Source organism: Lagenorhynchus albirostris, chromosome 1, assembly GCF_949774975.1.
Source record: "Lagenorhynchus albirostris chromosome 1, mLagAlb1.1, whole genome shotgun sequence".
Classification (NCBI taxonomy): domain Eukaryota; kingdom Metazoa; phylum Chordata; class Mammalia; order Artiodactyla; family Delphinidae; genus Lagenorhynchus; species Lagenorhynchus albirostris.
Genome location: NC_083095.1, coordinates 131,752,275 through 131,762,485, shown reverse-complemented (window position 1 = coordinate 131,762,485; position 10,211 = coordinate 131,752,275). Strand labels below are relative to the sequence as shown.

The following is a 10,211-nucleotide window of genomic DNA, read 5'->3' as shown; positions in this document are numbered from 1 at the left end:
GCCATAAAGGTAGTAATTTCTTCTTCGCTCATTTTTATTTCAGGCTCTAGGAGAAGAAAGAGACCCACATATGCAGCAAGACATATTTTTATATTTTACAACCATTTTAGTGAACTCATAATCTCCGTTACAGAATAGGCTCCACTCAAGCGAAGGGCTGGAGGAGTTCCAGCAGAGAGATGGGTGGAATCATTCAAATTTTGATGTGTTCCCTCTTTCTGGTGGTGGTTGGGTGTCTTCTATGTATTTTTTAATATTGCAGTTAAATATACATAACATGAAATTTACCATCTTAACCATTTAAGTGTACAGTTCAGTGGCATTAAGTACACTCACATTATTTTGCAACCATCACCGCCATCCATCTCAAGAACTATTTTATCTTCCCAAACTGAAATTCTGTATCCATTAAACAACAACTCCCCATTCTCCCTGCTCCCCAGCCCCTGGCAACCACCATTTTACATTCTGTCTCTATGAACTGGACTACTCTAGGTGCCTCATAGAAGTGGAATCATACAGTCTTTTTGTGACTGGCTAATTTCACTTAGAATAATGTCTTCAATGTTCATCCATGTTGTAGCATGTGGCAGAATTTCCTTGCTTTTTAAGGTTGAATGATACTCCATTGTATGTATATACCACATTTTGTTTACCCATTCATCTATTGATGGACACTAGGGCTGCTTCTACCTTTTGGCTGTTGAGAAGTAATGTGCAAAGCAAATTCCACCCAAGTATGGAATTCTGGGGTGGAAAGTGCCTCAACACTCAATCTGAAAGTGAGATGAGGGACTTCCCTGGTGGCGCAGTGGTTAAGAATCCACCTGCCAATGCTGGGGACTCAGGTTCAACCTCTGGTCCGGGAAGATCCCACATGCTGCAGAGCAACTAAGCCCGTGCGCCACAACCACTGAGCCTGCGCTCTAGAGCCCACAAGCCACAAGTATTGAAGCCTGTGTGCCACAACTACTGAGCCTGCGAGCCACAACTACTGAGCCCATGCACTGCAACTACTGAAGCCCTTGCACCCTAGAGCCTGCGCTGCAACTACCGAGGCCAAGAGCTGCAACTACTGAAGCCCACGTGCCTTGAGCCTGTGCTCCGCAACAAGAGAAGCCCATGCACTGCAACGCAGAGTAGTCCCCACCCGGGCACAGCAACAAAGACCCAACGCAGCCAAAAAAAAAGAAAGTGAGATAAATCATAGCTACATTAGGACCATATAGCTAAGACTCATGGCCTGATTAACTTTCACCAGAGTTTTCTGATAATGATACCAGGAAGAAAATAAGGATTACTTTTCTGAGGGGACTTCCTTGGTGGTCCAGTGGTTAAGAATCTGCCTTCCAATGCAGCGGACGCAGGTTCCATTCCTGGTTGGGGAACTAAGATCCCACAGGCCGCGGGGCAACAAAGCTCGCGCGCCAGCACAGCCAAAATTTAAAAACAAAGAAAATAACTTTTCTGAGGGTGATAAATCTGGCTGAGAATTTAGCTATAGGATGAGACATTAGGCCAAGCTTCATTATTAACCCCATCAACAATATCCAGAGTGTGGCAGACACCATGATTTCAAACTAGTCTCAGGGGTGGAATGTCATAGGTGGACTGACATAGGCCATTTCTAAGGTTGGCTAACTCTGCCTGGACACCACGCCCCCTCAACCAAACACCCCTTCCCTGCCTGGCTAACCTCTAACTAATTCTTTGACAGTCAGTCCAAACACCCCTTCCTCAGAAAAGGTTTCCCTGACCTAGGCCCTCACCTCAAGCCTGGGCTGGGCTTCTCGCCCTGTTGCTCCCTCACTGCAGCAACTGCCTGGCACCCCTCCATGGCAGGGATGAGCACTGGCTCGTCTCTACCCCAGGAGCTGGACCCAGGCCCGGTATATACATGCTCAAGGCTCAGTCACCGCTCACAGAATGGATGAGTTGTCTCTTCAATTAAAACTGCCACAAGTATTCAAGCCAGGTGGTCAGCGGAGCCAGGCCGTGGTCACTGGGTGCAGGAGTGGAAACCACAGGGACAACTGCCCGTGCTGGGAGCATCCTCTCCTGTCACACTGCCACGCCCCAGCTGTTCCTGGAGCAAAGCAGGCCAAGTGGGAAGGGCCTCCAGAGAGCAGAAGAAAGCTCAGTGTCCAAAGTAACTAAGAAGCCATGTGAACATCAGGAGTGGGGAAGACTGACCTGAAGGCTGGGCTGCCCGGAGGCCTGCAGCGCATGCTGGAGAGCTTGGCTGAAGAGATCATTGGTGATGGGCGTCCCTGACTGGACGCCGGATGACACCGGGGAGGTCCCTGAGGAATGGCCCTAGAGACAAACCAGGGTCAGCGCCACGCTCAGAGACACCTCAGTCTCCCAGCACATACCCACTGCTGTCACATCACCCAGGGTGCCCCTGGGTGCCCCACGACTGCCTCCCAGCAGGGGCCTGCATGAGACAACCACACAGAGGTACCCAAAAGCTCTCTATGTGGGCGGGAAAGGTTCTGTTCTCTTTTGCTCCAGGGAGATGGAATGGAGCCCCCGACCTAGCCTAGGACCCAGCACTGGGAGACATGGCCTTGCAAGCTGGAGTGACCGTCACCAGGAACGCTTAAGCCTGTGATGTCTGGCCACTTTCAGGGACAAGTAAGGGTGTCTTATGTGACGGAAGGTTCTTCCAAAGTGCTGGCAGGAGTTAATCAGGCCCGTGATGAAATCAGGCCCAGTCTTCTAAGCCCGAAAGGCTGGTGACGGGAGGTCGCCTGAGCTGCAGCGGGAAACCCACCAGGCTCCAGGTAGAGTTCGGCTCAAAGCAGATCCAGCACCAGGATCAGCAAAGGTCAATCCATTCTACCACTGGGACCTTCTCCCTTAGGGGCCTGGCCTTGATCTTCCCGCCCTCTCTCCATACCTGGGTGCCAGGAGTTGGCGTGTGAGAGCTGCTCTCCGGAGTGCTGGCCAGGGCCAGGGCGGTGGCCAGCTCGCTCTGGGTGATAGGCCGGGGCCCGGCAGCTCCACTGTACCCCAGGGAAGCTGGGCGGGAGCCGGGTGTGCTGCTCGAGGGCGTGGACCTGGCGCTCTGAACAAGAGAGGCACCAAGCATCAGGGAAGCAGCCTGTGACCTTCTCAGATGAAGCCCACCCCCGTTCCAGGAACAGTTCTTGGGGAACCTCCCCAAGCTGCCAGGTTCAGACAGCAACAGTATGACATAGCTGGGTCACCAAAGGGCCTCCGATCACCTCCCAGCTGGGGCGTGCCAGGTCCCAGGGAGAGGTGCATCCCCAGCGCCATCTCCCCCAAATGGCAGGCAGCCAGGCCACTTACTGGGTGAAAGTCATCCTCATCATCAGAGAGCCCTTCAAACAGGAAGCCACCTGGAGGAGGGAGAACAGATTTCAGGAGGAAGAACAGAGGCAGAGGCGCAGCTCCAGAATCTCAGCTCTAGTTACTCTCCAAATTCGTATTTTCATCTCTCCCCTTGGAAAATTACAGGACAGATGCACTCCTTGACTCAAATTGAGAGTTCCCAAGGAACGCCCTCTGCCAGCACTATACATAGCTGCTGAGTAAAGCAAACCCCTGGACCACTGCCCGCTCCCGAGGGGGCCTGCGTTCCACTGTCCTGGGGCTCACCTGGCATATCCCAGTAAGAGCTGGAGGGCATGCCCCGGGAAGAGGAGTCGGCCCTGTGCTGTGGCTACTGGCTCCCGGCGTACTTTGAGCCTTACAGCTCTCTCTGGCGTGGCAGCTTGCACACTCACACACTCACCCAGACCCACACGCTCCCCTCCCCGTAGGAACAGCCCGGGACCCGCAGAGCCATTTGCACGCACTTCCTGCGGCGCCGCACACTCCTCACTCACCCAGGCAGCATCTAATCTTGCGCCCCGCCACTTGCGCCACGCTTCCTACCTTTCCAGATAGCAGAGTATAAAATATATTTATAATTTGGTATACAAAATATCAATTTGCAGAGACGTGGATGGACCTAGAGACTGTCATACAGAGTGAAGTAAGCCAGAAAGAGAAAAACGAATATCGTATATTAACGCGTATATGTGGAATCTAGAAATACGGTACAGATGAAACTTTTTGTAAGGCAGTAATAGAGACGTAGACGTAGAGAATGGACATGTGGACACAGTGGGGGAAGGGGAGGGTGGGACGAATTGGGAGATTAGGTTTTAAATATACTACCATGTGTAAAATAGCTAGTGGGAATCCCCTATTTTCTTGAGAACTAGGATTCTCAGTGTGGAAAAGGAAAGAAACATGTAATATACAAAAGGTTACATAAACCCCTGTAGTCTTGAATTTGAAGTAGCACTATAAATTATTTCTATTTCTATCTTTTTTTTTTTTTGCAGTACGCGGGTCCCTCACCGCTGAGGCCCCTCCCGCCGCGGACCACAGGCTCCGGACCCGCAGGCCCAGCGGCCATGGCTCACGGGCCCAGCCGCTCCGCGGCACGCGGGATCCCCCCAGACCGGGGCACGAACCCGCGCCCCCCGCATCGGCAGGCGGACTCCCAACCACTGCGCCACCAGGGAAGCCCTCTATTTCTATCTTTATAAGCATAGATCTATATATAGATATAGATCTAGCTCTCTCCCTAGCTCTCTCCGCTGAAGCAGCTTAGAAATAATGACCAATCCAGTAGAAATAAGCATCCCTAGTGCCCAGATTGTGGTCTTGAAATTCAATTTCCCACTAAAACCCATCTGAGCTTTTAAATTAAAAAAAATTTTTTTTTATTCCCCCCACCCCCCCATCCCCTTTAGAGCTGATCAGGCTCTAATCCACGTGTAGAGATGTATGCTCAGGCTATGAAGCGCAACACTTTGCGAACTGCCCTGAATGTTCAATTTGGCCCTGGGTTAACCTCAGCCTGTTGGATCCCTAGAATCTCTGGTTCACTGAGGGGTGAAGGTTTGTTCACATGTGAACCTGGAAATGCAATTCAGTTCGGACCTGTTAATGTACTGTACCCTTAAAAAATTTTTTTTTTTAAATTGGGGTATAAAAAAAAATTGGTGTATAGTTGCTTCATTTATTTTTTATAAATTTATTTATTTTATTTACTTATTTTTGGCTGCGTTGGGTCTTCGTTGCTGGGCAGGCTTTCTCTAGTTGCGGTGAGCAGGGGCTACTCTTCCTTGCAGTGCGTGGCCTTCTCACTGCGGTGGCTTCTATTGTTGTGGAGCACGGGCTCTAGGCGCGCGGGCTTCAATAGTTGTGGCTCGTGGGCTCTAGAGCACAGGCTCAGTAGTTGTGGTACATGGGCTTAGTTGCTCTGTGGCATGTGGGATCTTCCTGGACCAGGGCTCGAACCCGTGTCCCCAGCGTTGGGAGGGGATTCTTAACCATGCACCACCAGGGAAGCCCTATAGTTGCTTTATTTATTTATTTATTTTTATAAAGATTTAATTTTATTCATTTTTGGCTGTGTTGGGTTTTCGTTGCTGTATGAAGTCTTTCTCTAGTTGTGGCGAGTGGAGGCTACTCTTCCTTGTGGTGTACGGGCTTCTCCTTGTGGTGGCTTCTCTTGTTGTGGAGGATGGGCTCTAGGTGCACGGGCTTCAGTAGTTGTGGCACGCAGGCTCAGTAGTTGTGGCTCGTGGGCTTAGTTGCTCCATGGCATGTGGGATCTTCCCGGACCAGGGATCGAACCTGTGTCCCCTGCATTGGCAGGCGGATTCTTATCCATTTCGCCACTGGGGAAGTCCCCATCTGGGCTTTTTGAAGAAATGGCTCATTGTTGTGTTTGGGGCAGGAAATGTAAAGATGAGCCTGGAACTCTTGTCATGCCAGATAGTAAGGCAATGATTAGAAAATTTTAGGTTAAGTGTTAAAATGACTCAGCCACAAGTTGAAGAGGCTCCACTGTGATGGTTACCATGGTTTTCAATATAAGCAAATGCAGGTAAGTATATTGTGGAAAATGGGAGCCATTTTGGAGAAGAAAGGTAAAATTATAGAGGAGGGGAAGACTAGAAAAGACTATGTAGGGCTGAATTGGAATTTGAAGTATTGGTATTAGAACATATATAATAAACTATACTCCAACAAAAATTAATGAAAAAAAGAACATATACATATTATTTCATATATGTAACATATATATGAAACAGAAATATAGATGAATGGGTTTGTGTGTGTAAATATGTATTTCATAGGTCTATCCACTGAGAGGAACTGGAAATAATGACATCTCAGGGACAATAAACACACCCAGACTTGGATTCTAAATACTATTCACCACTAAAAGAGACCAAAACTGTTTGGGTTAATGACTGATATGACAAACTTTGTGAAAATCTCCCAAATAATTTATGAAAACAGCAGTGAGGTGATCAGTCTCCACCTACCTGCGACAGTTGATGACATTTAAATTACATCTGTGGATTAGATGGTAGAACTGTATTAATTTCTTGATTCTAAAGGGTTGTACTGTGGTAGGTAGGAGAGTGTGTCCTTGTTTTCAGGAAATAGCCACTGAAATATTTAAGGGTGATGGGGCATCATATCTACAACTTGCTTTCAAACAGCTTGGGGATGGGGGTGGGAGAATAATATATACAGAGAGAGGGTGAGAAAAAATGATAAGGTAAATGTTATAAAATGTTAACAGTTGGGGACTTTGGGTGGTTAAGAGGGAATTATTTCATACTATTTTTGCAACTTTATTGTAAACTTGAAACTACTTTAAAATAAAAGTATTTTAAAATATCACATTCTCAAAGACGATTTGAGCACATGGGGAAATATTCAAGTTAAGTGAATTATGCAGTTTACTAACATATGCAGTATAATCTAAATTTTGTTGAATACAAAATTTATTTAATTCAATAAAATTATATTTTTAGAAACATTAAAAAAGTTAACAATTGTCCTCTATTAGTGATAGAGCCATGTTAAAGCAAAATAAATTTGGAGGGCTTATGCTACCAGATGCCAAGACCTACTCTAAAGCTACAGAAATCAAGTTGCACAGTTAGTGGCATAAGGATATAAAAATACATTAGTGGGACAGAATAGAGTCAGAAATGGACCAATAGATAACAGTCACCTTATTTATGACAAAGCTGCCAGTAAAATTCAGTGGGGATGGGATTAAAAAAAAAGTAGTTCTCATCAATTGATACCCTATGGAAAATAAGAATCTTGATTCCTTTCTCACTTTATACATAAAAATTAATATGAAATTAATCATAGACCTAAATGTGAAAGATGAAATTTACAGAAGAAAACATAGGAAAATATCTCCATAATTAGGGCAGAGATTTTTTTCTTTTTTTTTTTGCGATATGTGGGCCTCTCACTGTTGTGGCCTCTCCCGTTGCGGAGCAACAGGCTCCAGACGCGCAGGCTCAGCGGCCATGGTTCACGGGCCCAGCCGCTCCGTGGCATGTGGGATCTTCCCGGACCGGGGCATGAACCCGTGTCCCCTGCATCGGCAGGCGGACTCTCAACCACTGCGCCACCAGGGAAGCCCTAGGGCAGAGATTTTTAAAATAGGACACAAAAAGCTCTACCCATCAAAATAAAATTTCATAAATTAGACTTTCAAGAAATTTTTAAAAAATCCCATTAAGAGAATAAAAATACAAGCCACGAACTGAGAGAAGATATTCACAATATACATTTTTGACAAGGACCTACATCTGTTAAGTTCTTAATTTTAGTGACAGTACTTCTTATTTCTAAAAGTTCTTTTTGGTTCTTCTCAAATCTGCCTGTTCTTTTTTTTATCATGTGTTATTCTTTCTTAAAGTCCTGATAGCTTCTTCAGTGACTTTAATAAATATTTTCATGCTTATTTTACATCTTTTTAAATTGACTCCCTAATATCTAATATTTTTGGTGTTGTGACTTGTTTGTTCTGCTCTCTCTTCCATGAATATTTGTTAATTCTTTTTGTGAAATCTTCAGTTTAGCTTTCTTCTTTCCTGTTGGATGGCATGAGTTTTGGTAGTGTTGCTCCAAAAAGGATTTATATTTGCTTTACCAAGAACCCCAGGACCAATTCCTTTTAAGCATACTTTTTTTTTAAAATAAATTTATTTTGTTTATTTATTTAGGCTGCATTGGGTCTTCGTTGCTGCGCACAGGCTTCCTCTAGTTGCAGCGAGCGGGGGCTACTCTTCGTTGCAACTGTGCAGGCTCCTCACTGCGGTGGCTTCTCTTTGTTGTGGAGCATGGGCTCTAGGCATGTGGGCTTCAGTAGTTGTGGTTGCGGGCTCAGTAGTTGTGGCTCACGGGCTGTAGAGCACAGGCTCAGTAGTTGTGGCACTGCGCCACCAGGGAAGTCCCAAGCATACATTTTATTGTATGTAAATTATTTCTAAATAAAGTTGACTTAACAAAACTTGAGAAAATACCTAAGATAACATTTTGAGGGACATTCCTGGCGGTCTAGTGCTTAAGACTCCACGCTTTCACTGTAGGGGGCACGGGTTTGATCCCTGTTTGGTGAACTAAGATTCTATATGCCACACACCATGGCCAAAACAAAACAAAGATAACGTTGAGCATGCTAACTTATTTTATTTTCATGTCTTTAGTTTTTATATTTTTTATTCATACAGATCTGGTTTTTGTTGCTTTCTGTAAAAGAATGAACTGGATTAAAAATTTTAAATTGTAGACCTCAAGTGACATGTTATTTGCCTTGTTCTCCCTTAATAAAAAAGCAGGCCAGCTAGTCAACTTCACTCACCCAAAAGTCACTGACTACACATTTCCTCCTGCCACTGAATCTTTCATCTAATAGAATGCCCTAGTTTAACTGTATGTTAAAATGCAGACCCAGGGACCAATTTTGGACATTTCTGGGAAAGTTTGGCCACAAACTTACACAAAGTACAGGTCTAGGGTTTCAAATTCTCAGGGAAGACTGTTCTTTCACACATCAGCTCCCCTTTCACTGACCTGCCTTCATAGCAAGCAGAGAACTTTTCTTATCTTCTCTTAGTGCTGATGCATGGGTTTGGGCTTTTGGTTTTTTGTACTCTGCCCTTTTACTTAGGAGGCAAATCTTTTAGTTTTTAAAAAATATTTATTTATTTATTTATTTGGCTGCATTGGGTCTTAGTTACAGCATGCAGGATCTTCGTTGCGGCATGTGGAATCTTTAGTTGTGGCATGTGGGATCTAGTTCCCTGACCAGGGATCGAACCTGGGCCCCCTGCATTGGGAGTGCAGTCTTACCCACTGGACCACCATGCAAATCTTTTAAAGGTTTCAACTTTATGTAGTGGTATCAGTTTCAGTTGCTCAAGGGCCCAGCCCAATGTTTTGGTGTTAAAAGAAAAATCTCCAAGCAAGGCTTCCAGGACCACTATTCTCTCTGGAAAGGTGCTCAGCAGCTTCCAAAGCTCACTGCTTTTTTCCAGTTACCTCTTCATTTCTAGCATCTGAGGATTTCCTATTTCTCCTGTGACCACAGTTACGTGATTTTTAAGATGTATTATTTTATACATTTTTGTTTGTAGCAGGAGTACTTACAGATGATTTTCATTTGCTGTCTTGCCAGACCCAGAAATCCCCATATTAATTTTATAGTTATTTTAAAAATGCAAATGTACACTCTTTTTTTTATTTTAATAAATTTATTTATTTGTTTGCTTTTATTTTTGGCTGTGTTGGGTCTTCCTTGCTGTGCGCGGGCTTTCTCTAGTTGTGAGTGTGGGCTACTCTTCGTTGTGGTGCGCGGGCTCCTTATTGTCGTGGCTTCTCTTGTTGCGGAGCACAGGCTCTAGGCACGCAGGCTTCAGTAGCTGTGGCGCTTGGGCTCAGTAGTTGTGGCTCGTGGGCTCTAGAGCACAGGCTCAGTAGTTGTGGCACATGGGCTTAGTTGCTCCGCGGCATGTGGGATCTTCCCGGGCCAGTGCTTGAACCCGTGTCCCCTTCATTGGCAGGCAGATTCTTAACCACTGCGCCACCAGGGAAGCCCAAATATGCACTCTCATAATTTGTTTTCCAATAGCAAATGATTGGGCAAATAGTCTCTTGAAGGTTTAATGAGAAATTGTCCACCACTTTCTCAGAGAAAGCTAATGAGGGTATAAGTCTCCAAATATGGACTGACGGAAGGACTGGGCCTGGACACTTTCTTTTTTACCATGTCTGGTCATTTGTCTTGTGTCCAGACTTCTAATTTTATCTAGAACCTGACCCTTGCATCTGGCCACCGCACCTATTTGGTAAATTGGTTCCCA

At 45.6% G+C, this 10,211-nt stretch overlaps 1 long non-coding RNA gene across 1 annotated transcript; it reads right to left on the bottom strand.

The window, feature by feature from the left end:
• Positions 1-220: 220 nt before the first annotated feature.
• Positions 221-3,369, bottom strand: LOC132523235 (uncharacterized). Its single transcript, XR_009541439.1, has 4 exons — positions 3,316-3,369; positions 2,903-3,070; positions 2,194-2,316; positions 221-239 (listed from the first exon to the last, which is right to left on the bottom strand). It is a non-coding gene; the product is annotated as an uncharacterized LOC132523235 (long non-coding RNA).
• Between the last annotated feature and the right edge of the window lie 6,842 nt (positions 3,370-10,211).